General features: G+C 48.0%; 9 non-coding genes and 4 pseudogenes across 9 annotated transcripts; 5 read left to right on the top strand and 8 right to left on the bottom strand.

Moving 5' to 3' along the window:
- The first annotated feature begins 509 nt into the window (after positions 1-509).
- Positions 510-628, top strand: LOC136278484 (5S ribosomal RNA). Its single transcript, XR_010716353.1, has one exon. It is a non-coding gene; the product is annotated as a 5S ribosomal RNA (ribosomal RNA).
- A 984-nt stretch (positions 629-1,612) lies between these two features.
- LOC131798343 (U1 spliceosomal RNA) lies at positions 1,613-1,776 on the bottom strand. The gene has a single exon (XR_009341305.1). It is a non-coding gene; the product is annotated as a U1 spliceosomal RNA (small nuclear RNA).
- Positions 1,777-4,230: 2,454 nt separating this feature from the next.
- Positions 4,231-4,420, bottom strand: LOC131798357 (U2 spliceosomal RNA). Its single transcript, XR_010716355.1, has one exon. It is a non-coding gene; the product is annotated as a U2 spliceosomal RNA (small nuclear RNA).
- Positions 4,421-4,924: 504 nt separating this feature from the next.
- On the top strand, positions 4,925-5,043 carry LOC136278473 (5S ribosomal RNA). The gene has a single exon (XR_010716344.1). It is a non-coding gene; the product is annotated as a 5S ribosomal RNA (ribosomal RNA).
- Positions 5,044-6,070: 1,027 nt separating this feature from the next.
- On the bottom strand, positions 6,071-6,238 carry LOC136278477 (U1 spliceosomal RNA). Its single transcript, XR_010716348.1, has one exon. It is a non-coding gene; the product is annotated as a U1 spliceosomal RNA (small nuclear RNA).
- Positions 6,239-6,491: 253 nt separating this feature from the next.
- On the bottom strand, positions 6,492-6,707 carry LOC136278490 (U2 spliceosomal RNA; annotated as a pseudogene).
- Positions 6,708-7,241: 534 nt separating this feature from the next.
- Positions 7,242-7,363, top strand: LOC136278467 (5S ribosomal RNA). Its single transcript, XR_010716340.1, has one exon. It is a non-coding gene; the product is annotated as a 5S ribosomal RNA (ribosomal RNA).
- A 1,023-nt stretch (positions 7,364-8,386) lies between these two features.
- Positions 8,387-8,555, bottom strand: LOC136278478 (U1 spliceosomal RNA). Its single transcript, XR_010716349.1, has one exon. It is a non-coding gene; the product is annotated as a U1 spliceosomal RNA (small nuclear RNA).
- Positions 8,556-8,949: 394 nt separating this feature from the next.
- On the bottom strand, positions 8,950-9,144 carry LOC136278487 (U2 spliceosomal RNA). Its single transcript, XR_010716357.1, has one exon. It is a non-coding gene; the product is annotated as a U2 spliceosomal RNA (small nuclear RNA).
- Positions 9,145-9,674: 530 nt separating this feature from the next.
- Positions 9,675-9,796, top strand: LOC136278469 (5S ribosomal RNA; annotated as a pseudogene).
- A 1,046-nt stretch (positions 9,797-10,842) lies between these two features.
- Positions 10,843-11,019, bottom strand: LOC136278480 (U1 spliceosomal RNA; annotated as a pseudogene).
- Positions 11,020-11,270: 251 nt separating this feature from the next.
- Positions 11,271-11,474, bottom strand: LOC136278489 (U2 spliceosomal RNA; annotated as a pseudogene).
- A 506-nt stretch (positions 11,475-11,980) lies between these two features.
- LOC136278465 (5S ribosomal RNA) lies at positions 11,981-12,100 on the top strand. The gene has a single exon (XR_010716338.1). It is a non-coding gene; the product is annotated as a 5S ribosomal RNA (ribosomal RNA).
- Positions 12,101-13,012: the final 912 nt, after the last annotated feature.

Genomic DNA, 13,012 nt, shown 5'->3' with positions numbered 1-13,012 from the left:
GATGCCGAAGCATGCCCTGGGTGAGGGGGGTGGTCGAGGGATCCTTCCCACGGTTTATGGTGGATAGTAGCAGGTCGCCCCCACAAGCCCTTGCGAGTCCCGCAGACGGTCCCAGAGGCTGACCCGTTTGGTATCTCCTCACTGTAAGATTTTAAAGCCAGATACACGCACCTACGGAGCTAAAACATTGTATAATAGGTTTTTAGGACACTTTATGTCTCTTGGGACCCCTCCCTCCCCTCCCTAGGGAATAGTGCTTCAAATCGATGCTCCTCAATGTGTTAACTGGTTTGAGGAAAATACATTAGGGTTAGGTAACGACTTCGGGGTTAGGGTAACCATTTCTTAGGGTTAGGGTAACAATTTCTTAGGGTTAGAGTATCGATTTCTTAGGGTTAGAGTAACGAAACTAGGGCTTTAGAATTTCAAATTCGCCTACACTCAGGGATGTGGCCGCTTTACAGCCTGAACCTGGCCGATAACAAGCAGAATTTCGACCCCATTTCCTCGTCTACGACCATACCACAGGGAAAGCACCGGTTCTCGTCCGATCACCGAAGTTAAGCCCTGTCGGGCGGGGTTAGTACTTGGATGGGTGACCGCCTGGGAATACCCCGTTTTGTAGGCTTCAATTTTTTGTCTTGCGAACATCTCTAAACGTTTTATCCCAATAAATAGCTCTCCATACACCACAATTTCACATAGAGAGCCGTAGGTGAGTGAGGAACAAAATCAAAGCAAAAAACGAGGGGGGGAAAACACCTTTTTGTCAAAACATCGGCCAGCTAATGGCGAAAACTCTAGTGCGATCGACTTTTCTTACAGAGCGCGCGCGAGCGAGTGAGCACGCGCGAGATGAACAGTTTATGATGTCAAATTCTACTTCTGTGATATCAAATCATTCCAAATAACGAACGAAAAAATGAATAGGAAAAAAACGCACACTTCTGAGACGCAGTTTTAAGCCATCGTGACGTGGCAAAACACTCGCACACTTCCAAGAGGAGGACGCGCGAAAAACGGCACTGAAAGTCGACAATGGTTGGATTCAGACTGCAAACGAATCGGGAAAAAGGTTCGATACTTTTACTACTCTGCTAGTTTGTTTCCTTCCCTCGTTCATTCGTTCACTCGCTTGCTCGCACAAAGGATACACTAACGATAGCAATAGCATTTCTAAAGCGGCTCCAGTGACAATAAAACCGCTCAAAAGGTTCAAAGTGTACTCACGGTCCAAGTCGAATGCCCTTCTATGCTCGCTCGCTCGGTCGATCGGCCGTTTGGTTTCCTTTCATTTCCTTTCCCTTCGCGCGCATAGCACAGCACGGCACGGCACGCACAACCTGCAAATACAAACGAACAGGACTTTACACACAATAGAGCAGACAGGCCTTGAACAAAAACAGCCAGCAAAGTTACGCACCGCCCCGAAACTCTCCTTGTTTCATTCCTCCAGTCTCTCCAATGCACTTCTACCCCTCCAAACTTGCCAACACCTTGGCCTGTTGTGAGTCCTTTGCTTTCTTTGCAAGTCTACCGGTCCACTGCAAAAGCAAAAATACCCTCGATAGTCAGTAAGAGGGCCATATAGACATAGTTTGGATGACTTTTGCGGGGACGAGCGCGAACGCAGGTCCCCACTACCAGAAATTATACGCTCGAGTTACCCACATTTGGGGTAATCGCAAGGGTCAACCCAGTCGAAGTGCAATGAAAGGGCCTCGCCTTGAGAGGACTGCCTCCTTGATCACAGTACCTCCCGCGTCAGGTAAGTTTTTTTTATATTTAAGGTGAACGGCCAGGCTCCCGTGAGGGCGGTGCAATGCCTGCCGATCTCAGACCTAATCCAACCCATGGCTGAAAGTGCAATGCCTAGGGTTGGGTCCACCATAAACCGAGGGCCACCAGACACCAACTTCGTTGGGGAATCGAACCCCACCTCGCAAACATTGAACACTCACACCCAAAATTGAACACGCCCACTCCAAAACAAACGAACAAAAACGGATACAAAAACATAGAAAAACTATTATTTACAATATTACATTATTTAAAACCAGGACTTACATACTTTATTCACATATTATTTACTTAGATAGTATTGTTTACTAATATTAACTACAATTTCTTCCTACATTTCGGAACTCCCACAACAGAAGGGGGGGCAGAACGCTTCAGCAGCTCTGCAGCAAGAACTGCAGCAGTAGGGACCACAGGACGAGACTTAGAAACGCCATCATTTACAACATTAATTACACTATTATCCACATTGGTACTGGTAAAATTACAACTGTGGCCTTCTTACCCACAAAGCCTTGGCGGGAAGCCTCGACATGGCCGACCATTGAGGTCCACAAACTCCACACACAAAACGTTATCATGCTCCGTAGGACCATCTGGTCAACAAGAGAGCCCCTGAAACCAATCAAAAAGGAAGGGTCCCCCTGTACTTTCAAGAGATACTGCGCAAAACCCACTTCAGACTGCTCACCACTCGTATCCACTCTAGCGATACGAAGAAATTTGGATCCACACTGAGAGACACCCATTTTCCAAAACTACCGACACCAACTCCAAAAAATCCGTAGGGGAAACCTCACGCACCCTCAGATCCTGTAGGACAGAACAAAGGCTTGATCCTTAGAACAGCGGCATAACTCATCCCGATACCACTTCAAAACCTCCTACGAATAACAGAATCTGCGGGTGTCTGCACATCCTCAGTCACTACAGGGACCGGGGGGCTAGCCCCAACTCAACAGGAGCACTAACTCGACTAGGGACAGGAACAGGGGTACTAACAGCAACCTCATCCTCCACATTAGCATCCACAGCATCCTCAATCGTATCCGAAACCTCATTCTCCACAACCCCATCTTCAACCACACCCTCGACTACATCCTCATCAGCCTCATCCGAACCACATTCTCCACAACCACATCTTCAACCGCACCCTCAATCACATCCACAACCACACCCTTATCCAAACCAGCAGAACTTTCAGAGACAACAGGCACAACAGTCCCAGAGGGGTCAGGGACCGCCTCGGTGACAGCTGCCTCTGTTGGAACAACAGACTGACCCCACGGCCGGACACACGCATGCGCTTTGTGGTCTGGGAACCACACCTTCTACATTTTCCGTTGAACTGGCAATCTGCGGCCTTATGTCCATTAACTTTACATATCTGCAGAACGGAGGGATACCCCTATACCAAACCCGCACAGGATAGTCGTCAATGCGGAACTCAGCAGGGACTGGATCCGATAATAACATCTAAGAATCCGTGACCCAGTTAGAAGGCCCGGAATTCCTGAAAATCTGGTGCTTAATACTGATAACTTCTCCGTATTTTCTTAGCTCATCACAGATCAGAGCATCGTCACCTTCGGCAGGAAATAGTGTACATACACAAAAGACGTCGGTTATCAGAAGACGTCACACTAAGATCGTGCCCATCCAACGCCAGTGAACCCATACGCACAAATTCTTCTTTGTCTGAGACATTCTTAAAGGAATACGAATCAAGCCCCTAGGGCAAAACTGAATGGCAGAAAGCCCTTTCACAATCAATATGCTCCCTAAGGGAAGCCATCACACGGTCCTTATCATAATTAGCCACATCACTGACGCGTGAATCACGCACGTCCTGACACACTCAACACCCATGGCAAAAACAAACAACCCAAAAGTGGATGGGTGACCCGAAAAAACGGCAAAACCTGTGAGATGGCAAAATACCACACTCAACAGCAAAAAGCCAAGAAGAAAAGCCAATCCAGCCCAAGACTGGAAAAACAACCAGAGACTGGCTACCCCAGGTTACGGCAAGGAGCCGAGCATGAGTCCCTGGGAGGGTCACCAGAAAAAAACAGCCAAACCAGAACACAATAATACTTACAAAAAATCCTGCTTCTTTAATCCAAAGACACTTGTGAATCCACGAATCCACGCGCGATACTATAACGCAGGCAAAACCCGCGTCAGGTAAGTATGCTTTTTCAGCGTCTGCCCTCGGTGAAAAAATCCACTTACCCCTAGGTCCTTGTGGTAGTGCTTTGCGCACTTCAGAAAACGTAGGCCAGCGGCCGTTCCTTGCCATTGTCTGTTTTGTCTGAATTATCATCCCTCTTTCACCTCTTCCCCCCCTAAGGGCGGGCGGGGCTCCTGTAAACATAAAAGAATTCTATACCGTTGACTTTGTTTTGGATTGAATGTGTCTTCCCCAGAGGGAAGTGGGCCGCACTCGGAGGTAGTGCTATACCGAGGCAACCCGTGGCTGGGACGAGGCAAGCCTCTTTTCCACAGCCCAGTTCCAAAAATCAGTTTAATATATGAGCTGCTCAATGAGCAGCGTATCAGATATTAAGCTGATAAGACAGATACTACACTTGATCTAGCCAAAAGGCCGAGAAGCGATGCCGAAGCATGCCCTGGGTGAGGGGGGTGGTCGAGGGATCCTTCCCACGGTTTATGGTGGATAGTAGCAGGTCGCCCCCACAAGCCCTTGCGAGTCCCGCAGACGGTCCCAGAGGCTGCCCCGTCTGGTAGCTCCTCACTGTAAGATTTTAAAGCCAGATACACGCACCTACGGAGCTAAAACATTGTATAATAGGTTTTTAGGACACGTTATGTCTCTTGGGACCCCTCCCTCCCCTCCCTAGGGAATAGTGCTTCAAATCGATGCTCCTCAATGTGTTAACTGGGTTGAGGAAAATACATTAGGTTAGGTAACGACTTCGGGTTTAGGGTAACCATTTCTTAGGGTTAGGGTAACAATTTCTTAGGGTTAGAGTATCGATTTCTTAGGGTTAGAGTAACGAAACTAGGCTTTAGAATTTCAAATTCGCCTACAGTCAGGGATGTGGCCGCTTTACAGCCTGAACCTGGGCGATAACAAGCAGAATTTCGACCCCATTTCCTCGTCTACGACCATACCACAGGGAAAGCACCGGTTCTCGTCCGATCACCGAAGTTAAGCCCTGTCGGGCGGGGTTAGTACTTGGATGGGTGACCGCCTGGGAATACCCCGTGTTGTAGGCTTCAATTTTTTGTCTTGCGAACATCTCTAAACGTTTTATCCCAATAAATAGCTCTCCATACACCACAATTTCACATAGAGAGCCGTAGGTGAGTGAGGAACAAAATCAAAGCAAAAAACGAGGGGGGGAAAACACCTTTTTGTCAAAAATCGGCCAGCTAATGGCGAAAACTCTAGTGCGATCGACTTTTCTTACAGAGCGCGCGCGAGCGAGTGAGCACGCGCGAGATGAACAGTTTATGATGTCAAATTCTACTTCTGTGATATCAAATCATTCCAAATAACGAACGAAAAAATGAATAGGAAAAAAACGCACACTTCTGAGACGCAGTTTTAAGCCATCGTGACGTGGCAAAACACTCGCACACTTCCAAGAGGAGGCGCGCGAAAAACGGCCATGAAAGTCGACAATGGTTGGATTCAGACTGCAAACGAATCGGGAAAAAGGTTCGATACTTTTACTACTCTGCTAGTTTGTTTCCTTCCCTCGTCATTCGTTCACTCCATCGCGTGCTCGCAAACAAAGGATACACTAACGATAGCAAATAGCATTTCTAAAAGCCGGCTCCAGTGACAATAAAACCGCTCAAAAGGTTCAAAGTGTACTCACGGTCCAAGTCGAATGCCCCTTTCTAAATGCCCTCGCTCGCTCGGGCTGGTCGATCGGCCGTTTGGTTTCCTTTCAATTTCCTTTCCCCTTCGCGCTCAATAGCACAGCACGGCACGGCACGCACAACCTTGCAAATACAAACGAACAGGGACTTTACACACAATTAGAGCGAGACAGGCCTTGTAAACAAAAACAGCCAGCAAAGTTACGCACCGCCCCGAAACTCACATTGTTTCCTTCCTCCAGTCCTCTCCAATGCACTTCTACCCCTCCATCCAATACGTGCCAACACCTTGGCCATTGTGCGTCCTTTGCTTTCTCTTTGCAAGTCTACCGAGTCCACGGCAAAAAGCAAAATAAAATACCCTCGAGAGTCAGTAAGAGGGCCATATAGGACATAGTTTGGATGGACTTTTTTGCGGGGACGAGCGCGAAACGCAGGTCCCCACTACCAGAAATTATACGCTCGAGTTACCCACATTTGGGGTAATCCGCAAGGGTTCAACCCAGTCGAAGTGCAATGAAAGGGCCTGCGCCTTGAGAGGACTGCCTCCTTGATCACAGTACCTCCCGCGTCAGGGAAGTAATGCTTTTTTCAAGCGTCTGCCCCCTCGGTTGATGACAAAAAATCCCGTTACCCATAGGTCCGTGGGTGTTAGTGCTTTTGCGCACTTCAGAAAACGTAGGCCAGCGGCCGTTCCTGCCATTGTCTGTTGTCTGAATTATCATCCCTCTTTCACCTCTTCCTTCCGCCCCTAAGGGCGGGCGGGGCTCCTGTAAACATAAAAGACAGCTATACCGTGTGACTTTGTTTTGGGATTGAATGTGTCTTCCCCAGAGGGAAGGTGGGCCGCACTAGGAGGTAGTGCTATACCGATTTTTGGCAAACCCGTGGCTGGGACGAGGCAAAGCCTCTTTTTCCAAAGAGCACAGCCCAGTTCCAAAAAATCAGTTTTAATATATGAGCTGCCTCAATGAGCAGCGCTATCAGATATAAGCTGAATAAGAAAAGATACTACACTTGATCTTAGCCAAAAGGGGGGGCCGAGAAGCGAATGCGACGAAGCATGCCCTGTGTGAGGGTGGTGGTCGAGGGATCCTTTCCCACGGTTTATGCGTGGATAGTAGCAGTGTCGCCCCCACAAGCCCCTTTGCGCGTCCCGCAGACTGGTCCCAGAGGCTGACCCGTTTGGTATCTCCTCACTGTAAGATTTTAACGCCAGATCCAACACGCACTCTACGGAGCTAAAAACATGTGTATAATAGGTTTTTTACGGGACACGATTATGTCTCTTGGGACCCCTCCCTCCCCTCCCTAGGGAATAGTGCTTCAAATCGGATGCTCCTCAATTGTGTTTAACTGGGTTGAGGAAAATACATTAGGGTTAGGTAACGACGTTCGAGGGTTAGGGTAACCATTTCTTTAGGGTTAGGGTAACACTTTCTTAGGGTTAGAGTATCGATTCTTAGGGTTAGAGTAAACGAAAATAGGGCTTTAGAATTTCAAATTCGCCTTACACCTCAGGGATGTGGCCGCTTTAAACAGCCTGAACCTGGCCGATAACAAGCAGAATTTCGACCCATTTCCTCGTCTACGGACCATACCACAGGGAAAGCACCGGTTTCTCGTCCGATCAACCGAAGTTAAGCACTGTCGGGCGGGGTTAGTACTTGGATGGGTGACCGCCTGGGAATACCCCGTGTTGTAGGCTTCAATTTTTTGTCTTGCGAACATCTCTAAAAACGTTTTATCCCAATAAATAGCTCTCCATACACCCCACAATTTCACATAGAGAGCCGTAGGTGAGTGAGGAAACAAAATCAAAGCAAAAACCGAGGGGGGGGGGGGGGAAAACACCTTTTTTGTCAAAAATCGGCCAGCCTAATGGCGAAAAACGCTAGTGCTGATCGACTTTTCTTACAGAGCGCGCGCGGAAGCGAGTGTAGCACAGCGCGAGATGAATCAGTTTATGATGTCAAATTCTACTTCTGTGTATTTCAAATCATTCCAATTAACGAACTAAAAAATGATTATTAAAAAAAAGCACAATTCTGATACGCATTTTTAAGCCATCGTGACGTGGCAAAACACTCGCACACTTCCAATAGGAGGCGCGCGAAAAACGGCACTGAAAGTCGACAATGGTTGGATTCAATCAGCAAACGAAACGGGAAAAAGGTTCGATACTTTTACTACTCTGCTATTTTGTTTCCTTCCCTCGTTCATTCGTTCACTCGCTCGCTTGCTCGCACAAAGGAGTACACTAACGATAGCGGCATAGCATTTCTACAAGCGGCTCTCCAGTGACAATAACACCGCTCAAAAGGTTCAAATTGTACTCACGGTCCACGTCGAATGCCCTTGCTATGCTCGCTCGCTCGGGCGATCGGCCGTGTGGTTTTCCTTCATTTCCTTTCCCCTTCGCGCGCATAGCACAGCACGGCACGTCACGCACAACCTGCAAATACCAACGAACAGGAACTTTTCACACCTAGAGCAGACAGGCCTTGAACAAAAACAGCCAGCAAAGTTACGCACCACAAGCCCCCGAACTCACCTTGTTTCCTTCCTCCAGTCTCCTCAATGCACTTCTATACCCCTCCAAACGTGCCAACCCCTTGGCCAGTTGTGCGTCCTTTGCTTTCTTTGCAAGTCTACACCTTCACTGCAAAAGCAAAAATACCCTCGATAGTCAGTAAGAGGGCCATATAGACATAGTTTGGATGACCTTTTGCGGGGACGCGCGCGAACGCAGGTCCCCACTACCAGAAAATTTATACGCTTCGAGTTACCCACATTTGGGGTAATCGCAAGGGTCAACCCAGTCGAAGTGCAATGAAAGGGCCTCGCCTTGAGAGGACTGCCTCTCTTGATCACAGTACCCTCCGCGTCAGGTAAAGTCTGCTTTTTCAGCGTCTGCCCATCGGTGAAAAAATCCCACTTATAAAAAAAAACTAAAAATAAAAACCAAATACCATAACAAAAAAAAAAAAAATAATAAAAAAAAAAAAATAAAACCACAAAAACAAAAAACAAATAAAAAAAAACACCCAACCAAAAAAAAAAAATTAAACCCCCCCTAATAAAAAACCCCTCGGTCCTTGTGGTAGTGCTTTGCGCACTTCAGAAAACGTAGGCCAGCGGCCGTTCCTGCCATTGTCTGTTGTTCTGAATTATCATCCCTCTTTCACCTCTTTCCCCCCTCTAAGGGCGGGGCGGTGCTCCTGTAAACATAAAAAGAATGCTATATACCGTTGACTTTGTTTTGGATTGAATGTGTCTTCCTATCCCCAGAGGGAAGGTGGGGCCGCACTCGGAGGTAGTGCTATACCCTGAGGGGCAAACCCGTGGCTGGGACGAGGCAAGCCTCTTTTCCACAGCCCGTTTCCAAAAATCAGTTTAATATATGAGCTGCTCAATGAGCAGCGTATCAGATATTAAGCTGATAAGAACAGATACTACACTTCTCTTAGCCAAAAGCCGAGAAGCGATGCCGAAGCATGCCCTGGGTGAGGGGGTGGTCGAGGGATCCTTCACACGGTTTTTATGGTGGATAGTAGCAGGTCGCCGCCCCCACAAGCCCTTGCGAGTCCCGCAGACGGTCCCAAGATGCTTACCCGTTTGGTATCTTCCCAACTGTAAGAATTTAAAGCCAGATACACGCACCTACGGAGCTAAAACATTGTATAATAGGTTTTTAGGACACGTTATGTCTCTTGGGACCCCCTCCCTCACCCCTCCCGGGGGAATAGTGCTATCAAATCGATGCTCCCCTCAATGTGTTAACTGGGTTGAGGAAAATACATTAGGGTTAGGTAACTACGACTTTCGGGGGTTAAGGTAAACCAAGTTCTTAGGGTTAGGGTAACAATTTCTTAGGGTTAGAGTAATCGATTTCTTAGGGTTAGAGTCACGAAACTATGGCTTTAGAATTTCAAATTCGCCTACACTCAGGCTGGTGGCCGGCTTTACAGCCTGAACCTGGCCGATAACCAAGCAGAATTTCGACCCCCATTTCCTTCGTCTACGACCATCCCCCAGGGAAAGCAACCGGTTCTCGATCCGATCACCGATTTAAGCCCTGTCGGTCGGGGTTATTGTACTTGGATGGGTGACCGCCTGGGAATACCCCGTGTTGTAGGCTTCAATTTTTTGTCTTGCGGAACAGCTCTAAACTTTTTAAAATCCCCAATAAATAGCTCTCCATAACACCACAATTATCACATAGAGAGCCGTATGTGAGTGAGGAACAAAATCAAAGCACAAAAACGAGGGGGGGATAAATACCCTTTTTGTCAAAAATCGTCCAGCTAATGGCGAAAACTCTAGTGCGATCTGACTTTTCTTACAGAGCGCGCGCGAAGCGAGTGAGGCACGCGCGAGATGAACAGTTTATGAAGGAAATTCTACTTCTGTGATATCAAAATCATTCCAAATAACGAACGAAAAAATGAATAGGAAAAAAACGCACACTTCTGAGACGTCAGTTTGAAAGCCACATCGTGACGTGGCAAAACACTCGCACACTTCCAAGAGGAGGCGCGGCCGAAAAAACGGCACTGACAAGTCGAGGACAATGGTTGGATTCAGACTTGCAAACGACTCGGGAAAAAGGTTACGATACTTGTTTTACTACGCTGCCTAGTGTTGTTTCCTTCCGCTCGTTCATATTCGTTCACCTCGCTCTGCTCGCACAAAGGATACACTAACGATAGCAATAGCAATTTCTAAAAGCGGCTCCAGTGACGAAAGTAAAAACCGCTCAAAAGGTTCAAAAGGTGTACTCACGGTCCAGTCGAATGCCCTTCTCTATGCTCGCTCGCTCGGTCGATCGGCCGTTTGGTTTCCTTTCATTTCCTTTTCCCTTCGCGCGCATAGCACAGCACGGCCCACGGCACGCACAACCTGCCAAATACAAACGAACAGGACTTTACAACACATAGCAGCAGGACCAGGCCTTGCAAACAAAAACAGCCAGCAAAGTTACGCACCGCCCCGAAACTCACCTTGTTTCCTTCCTCCAGTCTCTCAAATGCACTTCTACCCCCTCCAACGTGCCAACCACCTTGGCCAGTTGTGCGTCCTTTGCGTTCTTCTTTGCTAAGTCTTACCGGTCCACTGCAAAAGCAAAGAAATACGCCTCGATAGTCAGTAAGAAGGGCCATATAGACATAGTTTGGAAGACTTTTGCGGGGACGACGCTGCGCAAACGCAACGAGTCCCCACTACCAGAAATTATATCGCCTCGAGTTACGACCCACATTTGGGGTAATCGCAAGGGTCAACCCAGTCGAAGTGCAATGAAAGGGCCTCGCCTTGAGAGGACTGCCTCCTTGATCACAGTACCTCCACGCGTCAGGTAAGTATGCTTTTTCAGCGTCTGCCCTCGTGTGAAAAAATCCACTTACCCCTAGGTCGCTTGTGGTAGTGGCTTTGCGCACATTCAGAAAACGTAGGCCAGCGGCCGTTCCTGCTCCATTGTCTGTTTGTCCTGAATTATCACTCCCTCTTTCCCACCATCTTCCCCCTTCTAAGGGCCCACGGGCGGGGCTCCTGTCAACATAAAACGAATGCAGATACCGTTGACTTTGTTTTGGATTGAATGTGTCTTCCCCAGAGGGAAGTGGGCCGCACTCGGAGGGTAGTGCTAATAACCCGAGGCATACCCGTGGGCTGGGGGACGAGGCAAGCCCTTCTTTTCCACAGCTCCAGTTCCAAACATCAGTTTAATATATGAGCTGCTCAAATGAGCAGCGTATCAGATATTAAGCTGATAAGAACAGATACTACACATGATCTAAGCCAAAAGGCCGAGAAGCGAAGACGAAGCATGCCCTGGGTGAGGGGGGTGGTCTAGGGATCCTTCCCACGGTTTATGGTGGATAGTAGCAGGTCGCCCCCACAAGCCCTTGCGAGTCCCGCAGACGGTCCCAGAGGCTGACCCGTTTGGTATCTCCTCACTGTAAGATTTTAAAGCCAGATACACGCACCTACGGAGCTAAAACATTGTATAATAGGTTTTTAGGACACGTTATGTCTCTTGGGACCCCTCCCTCCCCTCCCTAGGGAATAGTGCTTCAAATCGATGCTCCTCAATGTGTTAACTGGGTTGAGGAAAATACATTAGGGTTAGGTACCGACTTCGGGGTTAGGGTAACCATTTCTTAGGGTTAGGGTAACAATTTCTTAGGGTTAGAGTATCGATTTCTTAGGGTTAGAGTAACGAAACTAGGTCGTTAGAAGTTCAAATTCGCCTACACTCAGTGATGTTGTCGCGTGACATCCTGAACCTTTCCGATATCAAGCAGAATTTCGACCCCATTGCCTCGTCTACGGCCATACCACAGGGAAAGCACCTGTTCGCGTCCGATCACCGAAGTGAAGCCCTGTCGGGCGGGGTTAGTACTTGGATGGGTGACCGCCTGGGAATTACCCCGTGTTGTAGGCTTCAATTTTTTGTCTTGCGAACATCTCTAAACGTTTTATCCCAATAATAGCTCTCCATACACCACAATTTCACATAGAGAGCCGTAGGTGAGTGAGGAACAAAATCAAAGCAAAAACGAGGGGGGGAAAACACCTTTTTGTCAAAATCGGCCAGCTAATGGCGAAAACTCTAGTGCGATCGACTTTTCTTACAGAGCGCGCCGCGAGCGAGTGGCACGCGCGAGATGAACAGTTTATATGTCAAATTCTACTTCTGTGATATAAATTCATCACAAATAACGAACGTAAACACGAATCGGAAAAAAACGCCCACTTCTGAGACGCAGTTTTAAGCCATCGTGACGTGGCAAACCACTCGAACACTTCCAAGAGGAGGCGCGCGAAAAACGGCACTGAAAGTCGACAATGGTTGGATTCAGACTGCAAACGAATCGTGAAAAAGGTTCGATACTTTTACTACTCTGCTAGTTTGTTTCCTTCCCTAGTTCATTCGTTCACTCGCTTGCTCGGATAACAGATACACTAGCGAGAGCAGTAGAATTTCTAAAAGCGGCTCCAGTGACAATAAAACCGCTCAAAAGGTTCAAAGTGTACTCACGGTCCAAGTCGAATGCCCTTCTATGCTCGCTCGCTCGGTCGATCGGCCGTTTGGTTTCCTTTCATTTCCTTTCCCTTCGCGCGCATAGCACAGCACGGCACGGCACGCACAACCTGCAAATACAAACGAACAGGACTTTACACACAATAGAGCAGACAGGCCTTGAACAAAAACAGCCAGCAAAGTTACGCACCGCCCCGAAACTCACCTTGTTTCCTTCCTCCAGTCTCTCCAATGCACTTCTACCCCTCCAAACGTGCCAACACCTTGGCCAGTTGTGCGTCCTTTGCTTTCTTTGCAAGTCTACCGGTCCAC

The sequence above is a fragment of the Pocillopora verrucosa genome, unplaced genomic scaffold (genome assembly GCF_036669915.1).
Source record: "Pocillopora verrucosa isolate sample1 unplaced genomic scaffold, ASM3666991v2 scaffold_107, whole genome shotgun sequence".
In the NCBI taxonomy this organism is placed as follows: Eukaryota; Metazoa; Cnidaria; class Anthozoa; order Scleractinia; family Pocilloporidae; genus Pocillopora; species Pocillopora verrucosa.
The sequence above is the reverse complement of the archived record's forward strand: the minus strand, read 5'-3'. Positions and strand labels throughout refer to the sequence as shown.